The 22,772-nt window shown below is 44.5% G+C and overlaps 1 non-coding gene across 1 annotated transcript; it reads right to left on the reverse strand.

The window, feature by feature from the left end:
• Nucleotides 1-17,360: 17,360 nt before the first annotated feature.
• Trnas-gga (transfer RNA serine (anticodon GGA)) lies at nucleotides 17,361-17,444 on the reverse strand. The gene is given in 2 exon segments: nucleotides 17,361-17,395; nucleotides 17,405-17,444. It is a non-coding gene; the product is annotated as a tRNA-Ser (tRNA).
• Nucleotides 17,445-22,772: the final 5,328 nt, after the last annotated feature.

Raw genomic sequence — 22,772 nt, forward strand, 5'->3', positions numbered from 1 at the left:
GGATGCGGTGAAGGAAGTATGTGACGCCGTGAAAGAAAAAGCTAATAATTTGGAGGTACAAGTATTTGCAATAGAGAGTGATGCTACTGAACGTAGGGACGTTTTGCCGGATGAGCGAATCAAAGAGGTAGTGGTCAGAAAGAATACGATTAGTGCAGATGCAGAAAAGATCAGTACAAGAGGCGAGACAGGTTCTGACAGTACGCAGCGAGAGGTTTATGCAGACCAGGAGGAGCTCCAACCACCATTACAGTTTAAAGAGGCACAATTAGAAATAAGTAGGAAACATAGTGAAAAACTAGCACAGTTGCAATTAGCGTGCAGTAGCGAAGGTGACACACCACCGGGTAGATTGCGGGAGGAGAGTGAGATAAACTCAAAAGGCGAAAATAGGCAGAAAGAGGAAGACGAATTCAGAGAGTCAGAAGAACGGTTGTGTCAGATAAAACAGGTGGCAGACGCAACTGGGTATAGTCCAAGGCTGTCTCAATTTCAAGATTCATTACCTTCATCGAGGGGATTGCTCCGCAAAACGAAGTTTGTGTATAACTATTTGAGGGACGAGGCTAGAGCGAAAATGCAGGAAGACATTAAAGACGGTAGTAGCTATTTAAATGAATTCTGGTCGAAAAGTAAGCAGGACCAGGTTACGCAAAGCATATTGATAATGCCAAATCGTAACGAATGTGGTAGAAGGGATTCAGTGTCGTGCTATGAGGAAATGTTCAGACGAAACAGGTATTTGCATGTGACATACGAACCAGCGGAGTTCATTAGGATCCATATAACGAAGTTGCCAGTGAAATTGCGCAGAGATATAGCGATAGCAGGCAGAGGCGTAGACGATTCTGTGCCATTTCAGCACTTGTTACAGGAACTGGGTAATGAGAGCAATATCGTGAACGGAGACACGACTCATAGGTCAGTTAGTGTCGAGGATAGGAACGGCAGAAAGTATCAGAATGACAGGAGAGCGTGGAATCCTGGTATTTCTTTCATGTCGCAATAGATTGAAGAATAGGAGAAAGTAATCCAACATATCAGCCCTTAATATCTTGCTCTAAAACACATGCAGCTGGCACTGAAAATTGTCTATGTAGCAGACATACTCTACTGATATGTAGGAATGCAAATACCATACTTCTGATCAGAGAATAAAACGGCAGCAATGGAATCTGTTAGGCTGGTATCTCAGTAAAATTTGCAAATTTTTATTTCGAACAGTAAAGTAAAAGAAATGTTATGTAGTAATGCCAATGAGTCCAGTTTAATTAGTATGATTTGACTATTGCAGGTACTTAACACGTAATGTAAAAAGTAAACGTTGTGATCGAAGTTTTTAAATTAGATGCCATCTGATGTCATTGTCGTGGTGACAGTTATAATGAAGTGCTGTGTATGGTTGTTCGGAATCTGGTGTTAGTGAGAGAGGCCACTAGCACCTAAGTTTCTAACACTTGGGCAGCCCATTTCTCCCAGCTTGTATATTCTCTGCACACATTTAATTTTGATGTAAGCACATATTCCTAACTAGCAAGTTCTTTACTGTGTATAGTGGACCATTCAGAGTGAGGCGGACTGTACATGAAAATGCTGTACTGATTGAGACGATCAAAGGAAAACAATCTCGAGGGCTTCATCACATTTCTAACATCAAATTATGGAAAAGTTAAGGATAGATCTAAAGTAGTCAATTTATGGTACATAGTCAGTGTATTTATTTGTGGTGTGTAACGTTGTGCAGGGTCAAATCGAACGTAAGAATTTTCAGGCGGGATGTCAGGAAGTATGACGGAATAGACTGGTCGAATGAGTCATGAACAGGAGTCGACAGAGTGGTGTATGTACGTATTTTTTGTCGTATGAATAAGGATCAAGCAGAAACGACGTGATGATTAATGAGTGAATAAAGATGGTAGATAGAGAAGCGACGTGATAAATAGTAGTGGATAAAGGTGGTATATGAGGAGAAGCGACGTGAAGCAAGGTGATTAATAAAGAGAGATTCGACGTGATGAAACAGTGGTAAATAAAGGTGAGTAGAATTGAATAATGTGGAGATGTCTTAGATGTATGTTACAGAGAGGCCTGTGTATGCTGCGATAGAGATTGATGCCAATGGCGAAGGAAGACCAGGAAATGATGGAGTGATGGACGGACGGAGAGCCGAAATACGAATGAAGAGATGAGGACAACTGCACAATGTGAAAGGACGTAAAGGGAGTATGAGACCCAGATGGTGAACGTTGTGGAATACTGACGTAAGATGTAATGTAGGTGTAGATCTAATTCTTAGCATAACAATTGCGATTTGAGAAAAATAATATTTTTTGTTGTTGTTGAAGCCTGGTACCAGTATAACCAATCAAAACGGTACCAAGAATGTGTGCAGTTATTTTTGCAGGTTGATTAATTTGTGTATTTTTTGTTCTTAGATGAAATGTCGCGATTCTAAGTTGAGATTTAGCATAAAGTGAATGCAGAGGTAAGCCGATGGAAAGAGGTGCCAGAGTGAAAGGACGAATTCGGAGACTGGAATGCTATCTCCGAAACAGTTTCATGTGTTATGTGGTTGAGTATAAGGGAGCAAAGGTATGGTATGTTGTCGTGAGTGTGGTGGTGTTAAGGTTAGCTGACTTCTAGACCTATTCTGTTAGTGTATTAATGGATTGAATGAGAAGGAAAATGTGATGTCTGGTGAGTGAGAGTCGTAGAGTAGTGTGATCAATGCGCACACTCCTGTAAAGGGGATGCTACCGTTCTGTAACTACAACATTATTATGTATTGTTTGATTGGGATGAACCTCGATGGCAGGTCAGGATCTGACATCAGGTGGATGGTTCATACATGTCCTAGAAATGTTGTTATATATAATAAAAAAAATAAAAAAAAGGTAAAATATATAGAAAGATACTAATTTCAGTCAGTCACGAGCACAAAGGTGCATTGTATGTTGTAGATTTAGAGTCATCAGCTTCTAAAATGTTTGTTGTGTTAGGATGTTAAAGTAGTTTACTATTTAATAACATGTGGTAGGTAATTGTGAGCCTTGTGGATTATTCTTATTTTTTTGTTAGAGCACTTTCAAGGGGTTATAATTTCAGTCTGTCACAAACACAAAAAGTTCATTGTATATTGTAGTTTTAGAATAAACAGTTTCTAATATTTTTACTATGATAGGATGTTAGAGTAGCCTACTATTTGATATTGTAATTATGAGCAGTATAGATTGCTTATTATTCCTTTTGTTTTTTTTACACTTTCATGTTTTGTATGAGGGACGACATGTACAATGAATAGCACGAGTGTGGGCTGTCTATAGAAAAGCGATAAATGTTGATGTTGTATGTGTAGAAAACTAGGGTGTATAATTTTAATGTAAGAATTTCCTTTTGTCTGTAATGTTGCGAGATGCACGGAAGATCTGGCTAATTGGGTGTCGTAACGCCCATACCGCTAACGGGCCGAGCTGACGTCGCCATGGCGACAGGCGACACAGCCGCGGCACTCCGCACTCCACTGTCGGACGAGGTACACTCCACGCGCCCGCTACAGCAGGTCAACGGCCTGGGGCGACACGCACGTATCACTGGCCATTCATGAGTTCCGCCACCCTTACGACTGGGGAAGGTATCCCGCGGAGGCAACAGCGGGTGGTTTCTTCTGCTCAACGGCGCGCGCAGCGACGCTACTGCAGAATGGACGAGGCGCGGCAGAGCCCGGCGAGCATTTGTTACCAGCAACTATTACCTAGTACTGGACTGTGGAGCCGTGAAACAAGATGACTGCGACTTTCCATAATGTGGAAAGTGAAGGACTGGTGTTTCCACGTTGTGAGTGGGGGAAAAGATTTTGTTTGTAGCAGACAGGACGATTGTTTTGTTTTGTCTTGACCACTGAATGGTGTGATCCATAAACTTTTGACAGTGACTTGTTAAGTGTGCTTTGTGAATTGCATGTGGGACACTTGGTATACTTAGAGGACAGTTGTCGTATGGTGAACAATTATTGTATGAAGGCAAGAAACTAGAGTGGGACATTGACATTTGCGTCTGTAGTAGGAGACATTTCTTGAATTGGCGCGGGAATAAGTGCTGTTTGTTGAAACTTACGACTTTTAATTACACCATGAACTGAAAGGACAGAACCGTGGGTAATAGTAGTTGTAGGGCCATTTTTTGGACGAACAGATTCGTGTGGATGGTACTCTGAGAGTGACTATGACATTTGTGTTTAATGAGAGATACAGTTTACTGTTCAGTGCGTGTTCAAAATGCCGATTTGAGTGACTCAAAGACTTTCGTCCGGGTAACCATGGGAGAGCTTTGACACCGAGACACTGGTTCTAGGAAAACTATCAGCAACTTTTTGACCCCAAGAAAATCACAGAATGAAATGTTTCCGTGTGACTCACAAGATAGGGAATAATGTATTTGTAATTGTGTAAATGTTTTTTTATATGTTTCATTCCTGAAGGGACAGCAAGCGTAATTGTATTTTATTAATATTTGTGTTTAGAATAGTTCGTGTTTTTTTTTTTGTTTGTTCTGGGTTATCAAGTTCACGTAGCATGTTTATTAGAATATTTGGTACAATGATGCTTTAATTATAAGCCAGTGGCGTAATACTAACGTAGCGGTTCATGTAGCATTGATCAGTAAGATTGTCACAGGGGACAAGAGTTTGCATTGCACAACAAATATCGGAATTAACTGATGTATTTTGATGTCGTGCATAGTAATAATCTTGTTGGTGTTTTGACTGAAGCCACTTATTTTTATTATCACAGTGGTGATATTTCACATTAAAGTGTAACGAAGGCTAGTCGAAATGCAAGTTCTTGTCGTCTATATGTGTGACAACAGAGAAATGAACAGTAGAGTAAGATAAGGGAGCTACTGGTAGATTCAAGCACTTATTGCTAACTATTTATTGCGAGTATTGATCAAAGTTGATGGACTGACTAGCTCAGCAGCAGGTATTTGTACTGATGGATATAGGATAAGGTTAAACTCACTGTCGAGTAGCTGTGGCAATTGTTTAGGTGATGATAGTTAATGAGGTATGACATGATGTCTTAGACGAACTATATTACGTAACCAGCATGTAACTTGTAATATATTTCATTGTTTTTCTTCTCAGTTTTTATCTCTCTGTAGGTTTGAGGTAATTTTAGAGTAATGGTATGGAGCCTGACATTCTACATGTAACAAGTGTACGATTTTTTTTTCTTTTGTTGATTTTGTTTTGTATTTAGACTTTGCTGTGTAAGGGTTTTTACAGCGCAATTTATGAATGTCAGATTACTTGCTCTGTGTTTGGATGGTGAGCTATTTAAAAAGCCATGAGTACAATTAGTATTTTTTTTATTTGTTTTAGAATTATTGAAATTTGGATTACTCATAAAAATAACGAAGATCCCAGTAACTAAAGCAAATTTTTATCTCAATATTATTTTTTCATTTCTATGATGTGATGTTTTATTTGTCATGTGGATTGTTATATATTTGTATGTGTACGTTACTCCGGAATGTGGAGAGTACAATAATGCAACAACTGTCAATAATTTGGTCGTCTATTTGAGGTCACCAGGGGCTAAGGTCTCCTCCTGGTTATTTTGATGAATTGCTACGTTTGTTTTAATACAGTTTTCTTAAAAAAATGTTCGGAACTACCCTCGCATTGCAAGGATAGTACCGTGCCATTTTTTTCTGCATGGGTAGCCAGTGGTGAAAGGGTACAGTACCGCCCAACATTGAAAATAGGTACGAAATTCTTGTCAGAACAACACATTTTTTGTGTAAAAGTAACTCAATTTCAATTAATACAGCGAAGCCGGATACCAGTGTGGGAAAGAATGACAATTTATTTATTTAATTGATCACATGTGCACGCCCTCAAAATAAATCCCTACATCCAGTTTGGTGAGATCTGTGAAATGAATGAATGTATGGTCGTCTGCTAACCACAGATAGTGAATGGGAATATATGATCATCTTTGAGTCGATCCTTTGGCTACCTTTGGTGGGACCAAAGAGATGGAAGTTACCAGAGCTTTGAGCGTCTGAAAGGTGGCTGACCAATAAGGTAGCAAGGTGCTTCTCCCACTTCGACAGAGGTGCGAGAGAACCGGAATACGGCCATGTTTCGGCACTCTGGCGCTGAACCTTCTGCTGTAAAGACCTGTTTTTTTGTTGTGCTCCGTAATGAAAGTGTGGAGGCATGGTATGGATGTGGAATATTTAAGAGTAGTTAGAACTAATCATTTCTCTTTCCCAGGAACTTTTGTGGGGAAAATTACAAAGTGAGGCAGGTAATTTTAAGGGGATTGTAGTAAACCAACGGTCACTATGAGCCCACGTGTAGTTATAAGTTGAGATACTAGCGTGTGTACAATAAGCTGAAATATTTAAGAAATAGAGTGTGTATCATAAGTTGAAGTATTTAAGAAATATCATTCCGTGTGACGCTAAATTTAAACTCTGAGAGAGAATCAAGGTGAGTCGGCCGTTTTTCCAGCAACGCCACTTGGCTTGCATTGCACAGGAAGACGTGCGTTTATCTCCAGAGTTCACAGTAGGAAAGTAGAATTACAAAGTGGGGCAGTGTCGTGTGAAACTGGGATAGATATTGATTGAAGTGGGAAAGCGGAAAGTGATGATGTTGTAACAGTTCTTTGTGTTGCATTTCATATTGTTGTGTTGTATATGTCATGTAATTTGGGTATGTGTGTTTTGCATGGGGATAGCAAGGTAGTTTCGAAAGATTTGTGGGTATGTCTGTTCCTTCTGTATCGCTAGATCTGGAGGAAAGTTTCGTGAGGATGATTGTGAGAGGCGAAGTGTGAGGTATAATAAAGGATCCACCATCCGATCCAGGGAGTGCACTGTTGCGGTAAATAGATTACGAGACCATAGTATAGAGATTCACTAACGTAAAGCCATGCCCACTGGGCGGAATTTCTCATGTGATTTTGTTGTAGGTTGTAGAATTTGTGTGTTTAGGAATAAATCAGATAGTGAATAGAAAGAGATTGGTGGCCTTTTTCATTAAACTGTATGTTGTCATAATGTCCCGAATTTATATAAAAGCCGTTAAATCAAAGACAAAAAGTAAATGTGGTATTGCCAATGCGTAGTGTGCAGTCAGAGTTCTATAAATCACTGATAGTCAGATGCGTGTTTCCGTTGCGTATTATTCATGCAGGAGGATAATTTGTAACTAAATAGTAAGATACGAGAATTCATGTTGCTCGATAAATTAAGGAAGAATCCACTCGCTTGGCAAACCACTCATCTTGCAGGCCTGACTGCTTGATGCCACAGTATGAGAAAGGCAAGTGGGTGCCTCTCACAAGGAACAATATGAAATGCTTATGGACTGGGAACAGCGGGGATCTTATACACTTGACACACCATAAGGAGTTGTCGCCATACGTACGTGGCGGTTCACCAACCTCATCACAGGGACGGGTACTGCGTTGGTCCTAGAAGCACCTACTGTCATCCTAATCCCCTCATCGTGTACCGTGATTGTAGATACTCCTGCTTCAACCCCGCTGCTATAGGTGACCGACGAAATTTCCCAAAAATCCTCCTGATGGTTTCCCATACCGTGCCATGACCTTTTCTTGCCCTCCTTGATTATGTATCGAACTTCGGCTTTCGCTCCTTGAGAGGCTGCTAGGTTTTACGCCGTTGGGCGGCACTTCAACCGTTACGGAGATGTATGTCTGACCACCACTGCAGAGTGGCATGCATAAGTGCATCAAGACACAGACGGCTCCAAAGGCGACCAAACCACTTTGGGACGGATGAGTCGGTAGTACGGAAGCTCACATGTGTGACATGGTCCACCCATTCCTGAATGCGCCACTGTTTCCAAACGCACCCAGTTTGCTGAACAGCGACCAATTAATTGGCTCTGCTGAACCTCCATCTTAGTTTATTCTTTTCTAGTACTGCTCTCTCTGGCATGTAGATCCAGAGTGGGAAGTTGTCACTTGAATGAAATTAATCAGAAGCCTAACAGTGGGAGGAATTGGCGGGGGCCGAGGAGTAGGAACGAAGGTCTATAGAAAGAGAGGTCTACAGTTGAGTATGACCCAGTAGCACTGTTGAAATGAGTGGGACTGCCCGATTTGAGGACACAGCGGGCTTTCAAATAGAAAATGATGAAAGGATGTTGGTGTGATGGTGGCCCTCAACTACACACCCTCTGACTAAGAGTTGAAATATTAGAAGTTTTGGCTGGTATACGTAGTTGCCACTTTACAGGCCAAATACTGCCGAATCTACAGTATACGATAAGAATATACACACGAATCGAATGGTCAAAGGTTTCTATCACTCGGTAATTATGAAAGTAGCATATAAATCTATAAATGAAATATTGCAATTAAATAAAATCTGCAGGTACTATCTTAACGATTTTAAATGATGAGTACGATAGTAGACGTACTTTTGAGAATGAGGCATACACTCCTGGAAATTGAAATAAGAACACCGTGAATTCATTGTCCCAGGAAGGGGAAACTTTATTGACACATTCCTGGGGTCAGATACATCACATATTCACACTGACAGAACCACAGGCACATAGACACAGGCAACAGAGCATGCACAATGTCGGCACTAGTACAGTGTATATCCACCTTTCGCAGCAATGCAGGCTGCTATTCTCGCATGGAGACGATCGTAGAGATGCTGGATGTAGTCCTCTGGAACGGCTTGCCATGCCATTTCCACCTGGCGCCTCAGTTGGACCAGCGTTCGTGCTGGACGTGCAGACCGCGTGAGACGACGCTTCATCCAGTCCCAAACATGCTCAATGGGGGACAGATCCGGAGATCTTGCTGGCCAGGGTAGTTGACTTACACCTTCTAGAGCACGTTGGGTGGCACGGGATACATGCGGACGTGCATTGTCCTGTTGGAACAGCAAGTTCCCTTGCCGGTCTAGGAATGGTAGAAAGATGGGTTCGATGACGGTTTGGATGTACCGTGCACTATTCAGTGTCCCCTCGACGATCACCAGTGGTGTACGGCCAGTGTAGGAGATCGCTCCCCACACCATGATGCCGGGTGTTGGCCCTGTGTGCCTCGGTCGTATGCAGTCCTGATTGTGGCGCTCACCTGCACGGCGCCAAACACGCATACGACCATCATTGTCACCAAGGCAGAAGCGACTCTCATCGCTGAAGACGACACGTCTCCATTCGTCCCTCCATTCACGCCTGTCGCGACACCACTGGAGGCGGGCTGCACGATGTTGGGGCGTGAGCGGAAGACGGCCTAACGGTGTGCGGGACCGTAGCCCAGCTTCATGGAGACGGTTGCGAATGGTCCTCGCCGATACCCCAGGAGCAACAGTGTCCCTAATTTGCTGGGAAGTGGCGGTGCGGTCCCCTGCGGCACTGCGTAGGATCCTACGGTCTTGGCGTGCATCCGTGCGTCGCTGCGGTCCGGTCCCAGGTCGACGGGCACGTGCACCTTCCGCCGACCACTGGCGACAACATCGATGTACTGTGGAGACCTCACGCCCCACGTGTTGAGCAATTCGGCGGTACGTCCACCCGGCCTCCCACATGCCCACTATACGCCCTCGCTCAAAGTCCGTCAACTGCACATACGGTTCACGTCCACGCTGTCGCGGCATGCTACCAGTGTTAAAGACTGCGATGGAGCTCCGTATGCCACGGCAAACTGGCTGACACTGACGGCGGCGGTGCACAAATGCTGCACAGCTAGCGCCATTCGACGGCCAACACCGCGGTTCCTGGTGTGTCCGCTGTGCCGTGCGTGTGATCATTGCTTGTACAGCCCTCTCGCAGTGTCCGGAGCAAGTATGGTGGGTCTGACACACCGGTGTCAATGTGTTCTTTTTCCATTTCCAGGAGTGTATTTCTGCAAATCACTTATTGGTGTCAATGGTCCAGCAATTAAATAAAATATAAGTTGAATAGCAGGGAAACTATAGATTCCTACAGCACGTAATTAGTTATGAACAACAACACAGCTCGAGAGATATTTACTTCTAAATGGACACTACGTCTTCACGGTAAAGGCCACAGAAATCTGACAAGTGTACAAGTCGGCACCCCAAAGTATTTCTATCTGTCACGACCACGCCCAAAACCGCTTCACACTCTCCACGTCTCTCCGGCGCCTGTGCGTCCGTCGCGCTGTACTGTCCGCGTCCAGAACTCACTCTCGCATTGTATCGCACTCTGCGCCGCAGTCCCCACAACCACCCTGTCCTCTCTCGAAACAATGCTCTTCTCCCACTTCCATTCAGCCCCCCCCATTCACGAGCGCTGTGATTGGCTAGAGCGCTCCCGCCATATCTTCAAGCCAACGCACATTCACACATACAGGGCTATTACAAACGATTGAAGCGATTTCATAAATTCACTGTAGCTCCATTCATTGACTTATGGTCACGACACACTACAGATACGTAGAAAAACTCATAAAGTTTTGTTCGGCTGAAGCCGCACTTCAGGTTTCTGCCGCCAGAGCGCTCGAGAGCGCAGTGAGACAAAATGGCGACAGCAGCCGAGAAAGCGTATGTCGTGCTTGAAATGCATTCATATCAGTCAGTCATAACAGTGCAACGACACTTCAGCACGAAGTTCGACAAAGATCCACCAACTGCTAACTCCATTCGGCGATGGTATGCGCAGTTTAAAGCTTCTGGATGCCTCTGTAAGGGGAAATCAACGGGTCGGCCTGCAGTGAGCGAAGAAACGGTTGAACGCGTGCGGGCAAGTTTCACGCGTAGTCCGCGGAAGTCGACGAATAAAGCAAGCAGGGAGCTAAATGTACCACAGCCGACGGTTTGGAAAATCTTACGGAAAAGGCTAAAGCAGAAGCCTTACCGTTTACAATTGCTACAAGCCCTGACACCCGATGACAAAGTCAAACGCTTTGAATTTTCGGCTCGGTTGCAACAGCTCATGGAAGAGGATGCGTTCAGTGCGAAACTTGTTTTCAGTGATGAAGCAACATTTTTTCTTAATGCTGAAGTGAACAGACACAATGTGCGAATCTGGGCGGTAGAGAATCCTCACGCATTCGTGCAGCAAATTCACAATTCACCAAAAGTTAACGTGTTTTGTTTAATCTCACGGTTTAAAGTTTGCGGTCCCTTTTTCTTCTGCGAAAAAAACGTTACAGGACACGTGTATCTGGACATGCTGGAAAATTGGCTCATGCCACAACTGGAGACGGACAGCGCCGACTTCATCTTTCAACAGGATGGTGCTCCACCGCACTTCCATCATGATGTTCGGCATTTCTAAAACAGGAGATTGGAAAACCGATGGATCGGTCGTGGTGGAGATCATGATCAGCAATTCATGTCATGGCCTCCACGCTCTCCCGACTTAACCCCATGCGATTTCTTTCTGTGGGGTTATGTGAAAGATTCAGTGTTTAAACCTCCTCTACCAAGAAACGTGCCAGAACTGCGAGCTCGCATCAACGATGCTTTCGAGCTCATTGATGGAGACATGCTGCGCCGAGTGTGGGAGGAACTTGATTATCGGCTTGATGTCTGCCGAATCACTAAAGGGGCACATATCGAACATTTGTGAATGCCTAAAAATACTTTTTGAGTTTTTGTATGTGTGTGCAAAGCATTGTGAAAATATCTCAAATAATAAAGTTATTGTAGAGCTGTGAAATCGCTTCAATAATTTGTAATAACCCTGTATAATGAAACACTTTTCAGTTAAAACTTCTGCGCTGAGAGGCCGTGGTCGATGTATAAAATTTCCACCTAACGCATCTGCAGGAGACATCTTCTGAGGTCGTCCGGCTACTGCCACTGAGGCTGCAGGTACTCTCGCATTTATAGAGCGCATAGAGGGCACCACCACTCGTCACGTGATGCCGACGGTATGCCTATCTTTGGAAGGCGTCATCATTCTCGATTAAGAGTAATCGATTGTCATTCTGCTGGCGCAACATCGACATCCATATTTTGTCTAACTTTAAAACTTCCACTTTTCTATTAAAATTGTTATGGTGTTTGTAAATCTCTATTGCTTCTCTATACATACGCGCATGATAATGGGATGTTCGTGCTAGAACGCTTGTCTCATTATATTTAATTTTGTGGTTCCCCCCATCTCGAAAAACATGGTCAGCTACGGCCGATTTTTCGATGTGTCCTAAGCGACAATTTCTTCTATGTTCTGCTAAGCGAGTGCTTACACTTCATTTTGTTGTTCCAATATATAATTGTCCCCAACTGCATGGAATTTTGTTAACCCCAGGTGTTGCTAAGGGGTGTCGGGCGTCTTTTGCAGTACTTAAATATTCCTTAATCTTCTTGGTGGGTCTTAAGATTGTTTCGATCCCATACTTGGCCAGAACTTCCCCGATATGGTCCGTGACTTTATTAATGAACGGTAGGAAAACTTTTCCAGTTGGTGACGGTTGTTGCTCTGTACTTCTGGCTTCTTTTTTTCTTTGATGGAGGGCTCGACCAATTTCCTTGCTGGTATATCCGTTTTTCATGGCGACTGACTAAGTGATTTAGTTCATCTTGTAAGTAAGTCGGCTCGCAGATTTTGTTGGCTCTGTCCACCAAGGCTTTCATGACACCTCTTTTTTGCCTAGGATGATGGTTTGATTCCTTGTGGAGGTATCGATCCGTATGAATGTTCTTTCTACACTCCTGGAAATTGAAATAAGAACACCGTGAATTCATTGTCCCGGGAAGGGGAAACTTTATTGACACATTCCTGGGGTCAGATACATCACATGATCACACTGACAGAACCACAGGCACATAGACACAGGCAACAGAGCATGCACAATGTCGGCACTAGTACAGTGTATATCCACCTTTCGCAGCAATGCAGGCTGCTATTCTCCCATGGAGACGATCGTAGAGATGCTGGATGTAGTCCTGTGGAACGGCTTGCCATGCCATTTCCACCTGGCGCCTCAATTGGACCAGCGTTCGTGCTGGACGTGCAGACCGCGTGAGACGACGCTTCATCCAGTCCCAAACATGCTCAATGGGGGACAGATCCGGAGATCTTGCTGGCCAGGGTAGTTGACTTACACCTTCTAGAGCACGTTGGGTGGCACGGGATACATGCGAACGTGCATTGTCCTGTTGGAACAGCAAGTTCCCTTGCCGGTCTAGGAATGGTAGAACGATGGGTTCGATGACGGTTTGGATGTACCGTGCACTATTCAGTGTCCCCTCGACGATCACCAGTGGTGTACGGCCAGTGTAGGAGATCGCTCCCCACACCATGATGCCGGGTGTTGGCCCTGTGTGCCTCGGTCGTATGCAGTCCTGATTGTGGCGCTCACCTACACGGCGCCAAACACGCATACGACCATCATTGGCACCAAGGCAGAAGCGACTCTCATCGCTGAAGACGACACGTCTCCATTCGTCCCTCCATTCACGCCTGTCGCGACACCACTGGAGGCGGGCTGCACGATGTTGGGGCGTGAGCGGAAGACGGCCTAACGGTGTGCGGGACCGTAGCCCAGCTTCATGGAGACGGTTGCGAATGGTCCTCGCCGATACCCCAGGAGCAACAGTGTCCCTAATTTGCTGGGAAGTGGCGGTGCGGTCCCCTACGGCACTGCGTAGGATCCTACGGTCTTGGCGTGCATTCGTGCGTCGCTGCGGTCCGGTCCCAGGTCGACGGGCACGTGCACCTTCCGCCGACCACTGGCGACAACATCGATGTACTGTGGAGACCTCACGCCCCACGTGTTGAGCAATTCGGCGGTACGTCCACCCGGCCTCCCGCATGCCCACTATACGCCCTCGCTCAAAGTCCGTCAACTGCACATACGGTTCACGTCCACGCTGTCGCGGCATGCTACCAGTGTTAAAGACTGCGAAGGAGCTCCGTATGCCACGGCAAACTGGCTGACACTGACGGCGGCGGTGCACAAATGCTGCGCAGCTAGCGCCATTCGACGGCCAACACCGCGGTTCCTGGTGTGTCCGCTGTGCCGTGCGTGTGATCATTGCTTGTACAGCCCTCTCGCAGTGTCCGGAGAAAGTATGGTGGGTTTGACACACCGGTGTCAATGTGTTCTTTTTTCCATTTCCAGGAGTGTATATACCTTGTGGCCCAGCGTCCCATCCACCCATTTCATTACGGACACATCCAAGAAACTGAGTTGACCGTTGCTCTCTGTCTCCATCGTAAACTGTATTTTCGGGTTAATACTGTTCAGACGCACCAAGAAGACATCCAGTTCTTCTTCACATGAATCCACACTACAAATGTGTCATCAACATAGCGGTACCATTTAGCTGGCTTTTTACTGGCAGTCTGCAGCGCTCGCTGTTCGAAGATCTCCATAAATAAATTGGCAATAGCTGGGCTGAGAGGGCTTCCCATCGCCACCCCATCGATCTGTTCGTAAAACTCGTTGCTGTACGGGAAGTAAGTTGTCGTCAGGCAGTGTTTAAATAAAGCCACTGTGTCAGTCGGAAAAATATCTGCTATGTATGAAATAGCTTCGTTTACAGGTACCATGGTAAATAATGACACTACATCGAAGCTCACAACAATATCACTTGAGCTGACGTTAATCTCCCTCAGTGTTTCAATAAAATGCGCCAAGTTTTTAATGTAGCTCTCCGTTCTGCCAATGTATGGTTGCAGCAAGCAGGCGAGATATCTGTTCACTTCTTGTGTAGATCCTATGGCTCTCACAATCGGTCTCAATGGGACTTTTGGTTTATGTACCTTTGATAAAAACAACTTTGCAAAACGGAAGCTTATCCACCCAGACTATATGGACTACCATTACCTGTCTGCATGTCAAGAGTCAGCACTGTCTTTCCGTTGGAAGGACAAGACTACTACTTCAAGACTGCATGGAAATCCACTACTTCCGTGTGCATTTTCTTTTACTGTAATACTGTGATGAATGACCAGGACTGTCTTTATGAGAACAATTTTTGCTTTTAACCAACATTGTATCGATAATTATGTGCATTTGATATATTTGTTATCGTTAATATAAAAAAAAATGTTACAACTAATTATTGGGCACAGCCCAAAACAATTTCTAGAATCTTTTGTGGGGAGCATTGGGGCTATGTAAGTAGGTTGTTTAGGGTTTTATGTTGGTAACGCCACGTAGCTCCCTGTATGAAAATCACTGACTGTGCTGCGTGCAGTCTGCGGCTGGTTGGACTCATTGTTGGAATATTCGCTTGTGTATTGTTGGGCAGTTGGATGTGAACAGCGCATAGCGTTGTGCAGTTGGAGGTGAGCCGCCAGCAATGCTGGATGTGGAGAGACAGGTGCCAGAGTTTTGAGAGTTCACTATAAGGTGACGATCTGGACATATCTCCGTCAGAAAAAGGAGATTTGTAAAGATAGATGTCATATATGATGAATTTGAACATTATTAAGGTAAATACATTGTTTGTTCTGTGTCAAAATCTTTCATTTGCTAACTATGCCTATCAGTAGTTAGTGCCTTCAGTAGTTAGAATCTTTTATTTAGCTGGCAGTATTGCCGCTCGCTGTATTGCAGTAGTTTGAGTAGCGAAGATTCTTTTGAGGTAAGTGATTCATGGAAGGTATAGGTTATTGTTAGTCAGTGCCATTCTTTTGTAGGGGTTATTGAAAGTCAGACTGCGTTGCGCTAAAAATATTGTGTATCAGTTTAGTGATGATCAGTTTAAGTAAAGAGAAAACTGAGTACGTTGAGTTTTACTCAACTGTCTTTGTATCAAATAACGTTGAAGTTTACCAGCACAGTAATTCATAATTTTTCTAAGAGGACGTTTCATAAAGTGCACTGTCAAACACAGCTTGTAGTGCTGATACTAACAACCTCAGTTAATGTAGAGGTATCGGCTGTCAGAATAGGCTTTTTGGGAGTCGAAGTGATAGAAATAGTGAAAGTGGGAGACTACATAGATCTTCTTGTCCTCATTGTATTGAATGAACTACATTGTTTTACTAGTGTGGTGTTCCCAAAGGTCTGGTATTTAAAACAGCATATTGGTTGCGGTGAGGGGGCCCTGTCTTGATGTGCTCTGGAAGTTTAGTGCTACTGAATATAAGGATAAAGGAATGCGATTTGACAACATCATCGTGTATCCATATCATCATATTTTGCACGTCTGTGACGCTTTCTTGAGCCCATTCATCTTTTATTTCCTCTTTGGGAATATCTACACTATGCATGACATAACTTCTATGCTGGAGTTTAAGGTGTTGTTTGGATTGCATTTTCCCTGAGGCATTCAGCATTCTTCACGTTCGTTGTATGTTGGGCACTAGAGATTTCAGATGACGGTGTTACTCTGTGATTTTCAGCCTGAAAGAATATTAGTTTAAGACGTTGCAACACACTTTCGGATAGGCTTCTAATATTTATTTCGTTGAGCGCGTTTTCTGGTGTGCGCTGGGAAGAAAATGATCCAGTAGCGTAAAGAAATTAAGCCGTAACAAGCTGTGCTACCTAGTCCTCCGACGAACTAAGCCATATGTGAAGATAAAGGATCAGAGAGTATCACAAAACGTAACTGTATTATCCGAAACAGTACATCATCGAACATCGACTGAGCTGGAACTCATCGAGTTCTATTTTTTTTTAGTAAAGCATAAATCTGAAAACTGTGGCTAAGCTGTGTAACAAACCTTATGACGTCAGGTTACGTCACGTGATAATCGAAAGAAGCATGTCTTATATTCGTCGTTGCATGCAGATTCGCAAATTGGAAACAATTCTGCAAAAACATCGAACACTCCTGTCACATTGGCAATAGGCACCCCCAATGAAGGAGATCAGCAAGACGACACCAGTTAGTTGAAAGGGCGCTCTAGAATCATGGACTAACGACGCGAACGACGACTACTCGCCGGCAGTATCAGCTCAGTGGAAATTGTTTGAAGGAACGTTGCCTAAGAGACACTGTGAAATACTTTATCCTGATGCATCATGTAAAGCGCTTTACGTAAAACAATAGCAAATTTTCCTGGTCTTCCATTTTACGTAATTGTAAAGTGCCACAATGTAATGTTGTTCTGATTTATTTTCAGTAACATTCAGAACAATAGTTAAAAATTGTTTTCATTCGTTAAATTATTTCTTTCCATTATAATAATAATTTCAAATGGTCCAGATGGTTCTGACCACTATGGGACTTAACACCTGAAGTTATCAGTCCCCGAATCCTACCTCGGGCATGGATGTGTGTGATGTCCTTAGGTTAGTTAGGTTTAAGTAGTTCGAAGTTCTAGGGGACTGATGACCTCAGATGTTAAGTCCCATGTGCTCAGAGCCATTTGAACCATTTTTTTTTCATCAGTCCCCTAACTAACCTAAGGACATCAAACATATCCATGCCCGAGGCAGGATTCGAACCTGCGACCGTAGCGGTCACGCGGTTCCAGACTATAGCGCCTAGTACCGCTCGGCCACTCGGGCCGGCCCTAGTTCTTTCTTTGAACCACTAATCATTCTTGCAGTCATTGACAGTATCCACTATTTAGTTTCATGATTATGCTTTTGTTGTGCCCAACCACCTGTACCAATCCCTTTCCCATTTACTGTATTAAATGTTCATTTACTTGTCTTAGTGAATAATTCGTATGTTTGATGGTTTACAGTAATAAACCAGTTTATTACGGTGTCCGCTTGTTTTTGTTGTACTTACATGATCCCCCCTGTCATTAATGTATCCATGTGAGGTTAGTTCGTGTATTTTCATTCTTCATTTTGTCACCTCTATGAATGTCATTCAATAAGACGTTTCTCTTCCACGACATTGCCACTTTCCTAAAAATTTGTACTCTTCCCTGTTGGTCATGAGAGGTGGCTCTTCTAGCATATTCGGAATGTGCTAAACAGCTCAACCAGCATCCCACACCTGCTTTTAGTCTCAATGTAGACCCAATGGACATTACTGCAGACCCCATCTCTTCTCTGGTTTCTGCTCAGACTCTGAACGCGGAATGGTAGTTGGAGCTAGATGCACGGGACATTCAATTTCAGAAATTCTAACAGATTTCAGTATTCATAGTTCTACAGGAGTGTGCCTACAATAGCAGATTTCAAGCATTACCCCTCACGACAGACAACGCAGTGGCTGACAGCCTTCACTTCACGAGTGAGAGCAGCAGCGTTTGCGTAGAGCTGTCAGTGCTACCAGGCAAGCAACACTTCGTGAAATAACGACAGAAATAAATGTAGGACGTACGACGAACGCATGCTTTAGGACAGTGTGGCGAAATTTGGCGTTAATGGGCTATGGCAGAAGTCGACCGACGTCAGTGCCTTTGCTAACAGTGAAAGGGTACAGTACCGCCCGACATTGAAAATAGGTACAACATACTTCATTATTTTTGTCAGAACAACACATTTTTTTCTAATAATAACTCAATTTCAATTAATACAGCGAAGCCGGATACCAGTGTGGGAAGGAATGACAATTTATTTATTTAATTGATCACATGTGCACTCCCACAAAGTAAATCCCTACATCCAGTTTGGTGAGATCTGTGAAATGAATGAATGTATGGTCGTCTGCTAACCGCAGATAGCGAATGTGAATATATGATCATCTTTGAGTCGATCCTTTGGCCACCTTTGGTGGCACCAGAGAGATGAAACTTACCGGAGCTTTGAGCGCCTGAAATGTGGCTGACCAATACGGTAGCATAGTCTTCCCCCACTTCGACAGAGGTGTGAGAGGACCTAGAGAACGGCCATGTTTCAGCACTCTGCCGCTGGATCTTGTGCTGTTAAGACCTTTTTTAGTTGTGCTCCGTAATGACAAAAGAGTGGAGACATGGTATGCATGTGGAATATTTAAGAGTAGTTTGAAATAATAATTACTCTATTTCAGGAACTTTTGTGGGGAGAATTAAATGTCAGGCAGGTAATATTAATGGGATTGTAGTAATCTTCGGAAGTGACCAACGGTCACAATGAAACCACGTGTAGAAATAAGTTGAAATACTTCCGTGTGCTTAAGTTAAGCTGAATTACTAGCGTGTGTACAATAAGTTGAAATATTTAAGAAATAGCGTGTGTACCATAAGTTGAAATATTTAAGAAATGGCGTGTGCAGGACTTGAAATTAGAGACGAGTACTTCCACGTGGTGAGTATTGTGTGAGTCTCAAACTGTGTATGAGACAAAAGATAAAGAGATGTACTCGTCCATGGTATCAGTTGAGGACTCGCGTGTGTGATGAATATGTTCTTAATATTACTTTGCGTGATATGATTCCGTGTGACGCTAGATTCAAACTCTGAGAGAGAAGCAAGGTGAGTCGGCCGTCTATCCAGCAACGCCACTTGGCTTGCATTGCACAGGAAGACGTGCAAATATCTCCAGAGTTCGTAGTAGGATAGTAGAATTACAAAGTGGGGCAGTGTCGTGTGAAACTGGGATAAATACTAATTGAAGTGGGAAAGCTGAAAGTGATAATGTTGTGACTATTTAGTGTTTTGTATTTCATGTCGTAGTGTGGTGTATGTCATGTAATTTGGGTATGTGTGGTTTGCATTGGAGAGTAGCAAGGTAGTTTCAAAAGATTAGTGGGTTATGCTTGTTCCTTCTGTACTGCTCGGTCTGGAGGATAGTTTCGTGATGATGATTGTGAGAGTCGAAGTGTGAGAAATAATAAAAGATCCACCATCCTATCCAGAAAGTGCACTGTAGCGTTAAATAATTACGAGACCATAATATAGAGATTCACCAATGTAAAGCCATGCCCACTGGGCGGAATTTCTCATGTGTTATTGTCGTAGGTTATAGAATTTGTGTGTTTAGGTTAGAGAATTTATCGGAATAAATAAGATAGTGAAAAGAAAAAGATTGGTGGACTTTTCCTTCGAATTGTATGTTGTCATAATGTCCCGAATTTATAATGTGTGTGCCATTCATATTCGGTGCGGTGGCCACGTGTTGACAAAAGCCGTGAAATAAAAATAGAAAGAAAATGTGGTATTGCCAGCGCGTAGTGTACAGTCAGAGTTCTGTAAATTACTGATAGTCAGATGCGTGTTTCCGTTGCGTATTAATCATATAGGAAAAAAATGGTTCAAATGGCTCTGAGCACTATGGGACTCAACATCTTAGGTCATAAGTCCCCTAGAACTTAGAACTACTTAAACCTAACTAACCTAAGGACATCACACACACCCATGCCCGAGGCAGGACTCGAACCTGCGACTGTAGCAGTCCCGCGGTTCCGGACTGCAGCGCCAGAACCGCTAGACCACCGCGGCCTGCAATCATATAGGAGGATAACTTGTAACTTAAGTGTGAGTACTAGAGTTCATGTTACTCGATAAATAAGAATGAATCCACTCGCTTGGCAGACCACTCATCTTGCAGGCCTGACTGCTTGATGCCACAGTATGGGCAAGGCATGTGGGTGCCTCTCAACAGGACAACATCACCTGCAGCGTTTCTCCTGCGCTCGTGACCATTTCAGTTGGTCCCTAGACGACTGGAAAACCGTGGGCTGGTCAGACGAGTTCCGATTTCAGTTGGTAAGAGGTGATGGTGGGATTCGGGTGTGACGCAAACCCCACAAAGCCATGACCCAATTTGTCGACAAGGCAACTGTGCAAGCTGATGGTGGCTCAGTAAGGGTGTGGACTGTGTTTACATGAAATGGGCTAGGTCCTCTGGTCCAAATCAACCGATCATTGATTGGATATGGTTACATTCGCCTAGTTGGAGACCATTTGCAGCCATTCATAGACTTCATGATCACAATTGTTCACGACTGTTTTGAGGAACGTTCTGGGCAATTGGAGCGAACAATTGGGGCACCCAGATCGCCGATATGAATCGCATCGAACAGTTATGGAACATAATTAACAGGTCTGTTTGGCACTGTATCCTGCACCGGCAACACTTTCTCAATTATGGAAGGTTATAGAGGCAGCATGGGCTCAATATTCCTGCAGGTGGCTTCCAACGACTTGTTGAGTCCGTGCCACCTCGATCTACTGCCCTAAGGAGGGGAAAAGATGTACGATGTGCTATCAGGTGGTATCCCATGACTTTCGTCATCTCAGCGTAATATGTGTCGGTATACGTTTGGTCAAATAGTGTATAAAACTGGAATGAGATTTTCACTCTGCAGCGGAGTGTGCGCTGATATGAAACTTCCTGACAGATTAAAAGTGTGTGCGGGACCGAGACTCGAACTCGGGACCTTTGCTTTTCGCGGGAAAGTGCTTTACCAACTGAGCTACCCAAGCACGACTCAGGACCCGTCCTCACAGCTTAAATTCTGTCAGTACCTCGTCTCCTGCCTTCCAAACTTCACAGAAGTTCTTCTGCGAAACTTGCAGAACTAGCACTCCTGGAAGACCGAGCGAGGTGGTGCAGTGGTTAGACTCTGGACTCGCATTCGGGAGGACGACGGTTCAATCCCGCGTGCGGCCATCCTGATTTAGGTTTTCCGTGATTTCCCTAAATCACTCCAGGCAAATGCCGGGATGGTTCCTCTGAAATGGCATGGCCGACTTCCTTCCCCATCCTTTCCTAATCCGGTGAGACCGATAACCTCACTGTCTGGTCTCCTTCCCCAAAAACAATCCCAACTCCTGGAAGAAAGGATATTGCGGAGACATGGCTTAGCCGCAGCCTAGGGGATGTTTCCAGAATGAGATTTTCACTTTCCAGGTGTGAGGACGAATCGTGAGTCGTGCTTGGGTAGTTCATTTGGTAGAGCACTTGTCCGCGAATGGCAAAGGTCCCGAGTTCGAGTCTCAGTCCGGCACACAGTTTTAATCTGTCAGGAAGTTTCAGTGTATAAAACTGTTTGCAGAGCTTCAAGTCGCACCTCTCGTTGGCCTCAAAACACTGATCAATACTTTTTCATGACGACAGTTGCCTACCGCATTGGAAGACAGTAAAGCTATCTGAGCCGCAACAACCAGAAATGTTACAATGTGTTGGACTTCAAGGTGGATGTGTAGAAGAGGTTTAAAAGGAATGGCTACGATTCATAAAATATCCAGTAATTACATGAACCAGGTGACCGGTAGGAGGCAGGCTGCCAGGAAGTTCCGCGCTCGTGGCGCCAGTTTTCAGTGCCTCGCGCTGGCGCCTGCCGCCCCCGAGCTGGCGCGTGCATTTACAGGAGGGTGACGCGGCCGATTAAGCAGTGCCGGCGGCAACTCGGGAGTCAGAGTGCGGTCGCGGCGCCACTCCCCCCCTCCCCATCTACTCTCCCCCCTCCCCCGACCCTGTTTAATTAATTCCCGGGGCGCTGCTCCAAGAGGCGCCAAGGCGACACGCCGGACACTGTTCCCGGCGGGCGAGTCTGCAAAGTGCGGCGCAACAGCTGCGTGGCGGAACTACCTCATCTTTGGGTCATTTCCGTCATCAAGTACGTGACGTCATAAGTACGGTAACCCACGCTTTCCGACCAGCTGAGTTCTAGGTCAAGATTGCGTGGACCGGAAATTTTCGATGGCTTGGCGCTCTTCATGGATCGTGACGATTAATATCGTGACGTATTTTGGCCAAGTACGCCTGAAGACGCGAGAAAGTTCTGCTTTTGGGGGATTTATGGTGTTCTAAGACAGATCATGCATTGTCTACTTCCGAAGGACCTGATGGTAAAGTGCTACAAAAATAACTGGTACCTGAATGGCGGTGTTGTTACTACAATATGACTGGCTGCCGTGGCGGAGTGGTTCTAGGCGCTTCAGTCCGGAACCGCGCGACTCCTACGGTCGCAACTTCGAACCCTGACTCGGGCATGTATGTGTGTGATATCCT

Source organism: Schistocerca nitens, chromosome 1 (genome assembly GCF_023898315.1).
Source record: "Schistocerca nitens isolate TAMUIC-IGC-003100 chromosome 1, iqSchNite1.1, whole genome shotgun sequence".
Classification (NCBI taxonomy): domain Eukaryota; kingdom Metazoa; phylum Arthropoda; class Insecta; order Orthoptera; family Acrididae; genus Schistocerca; species Schistocerca nitens.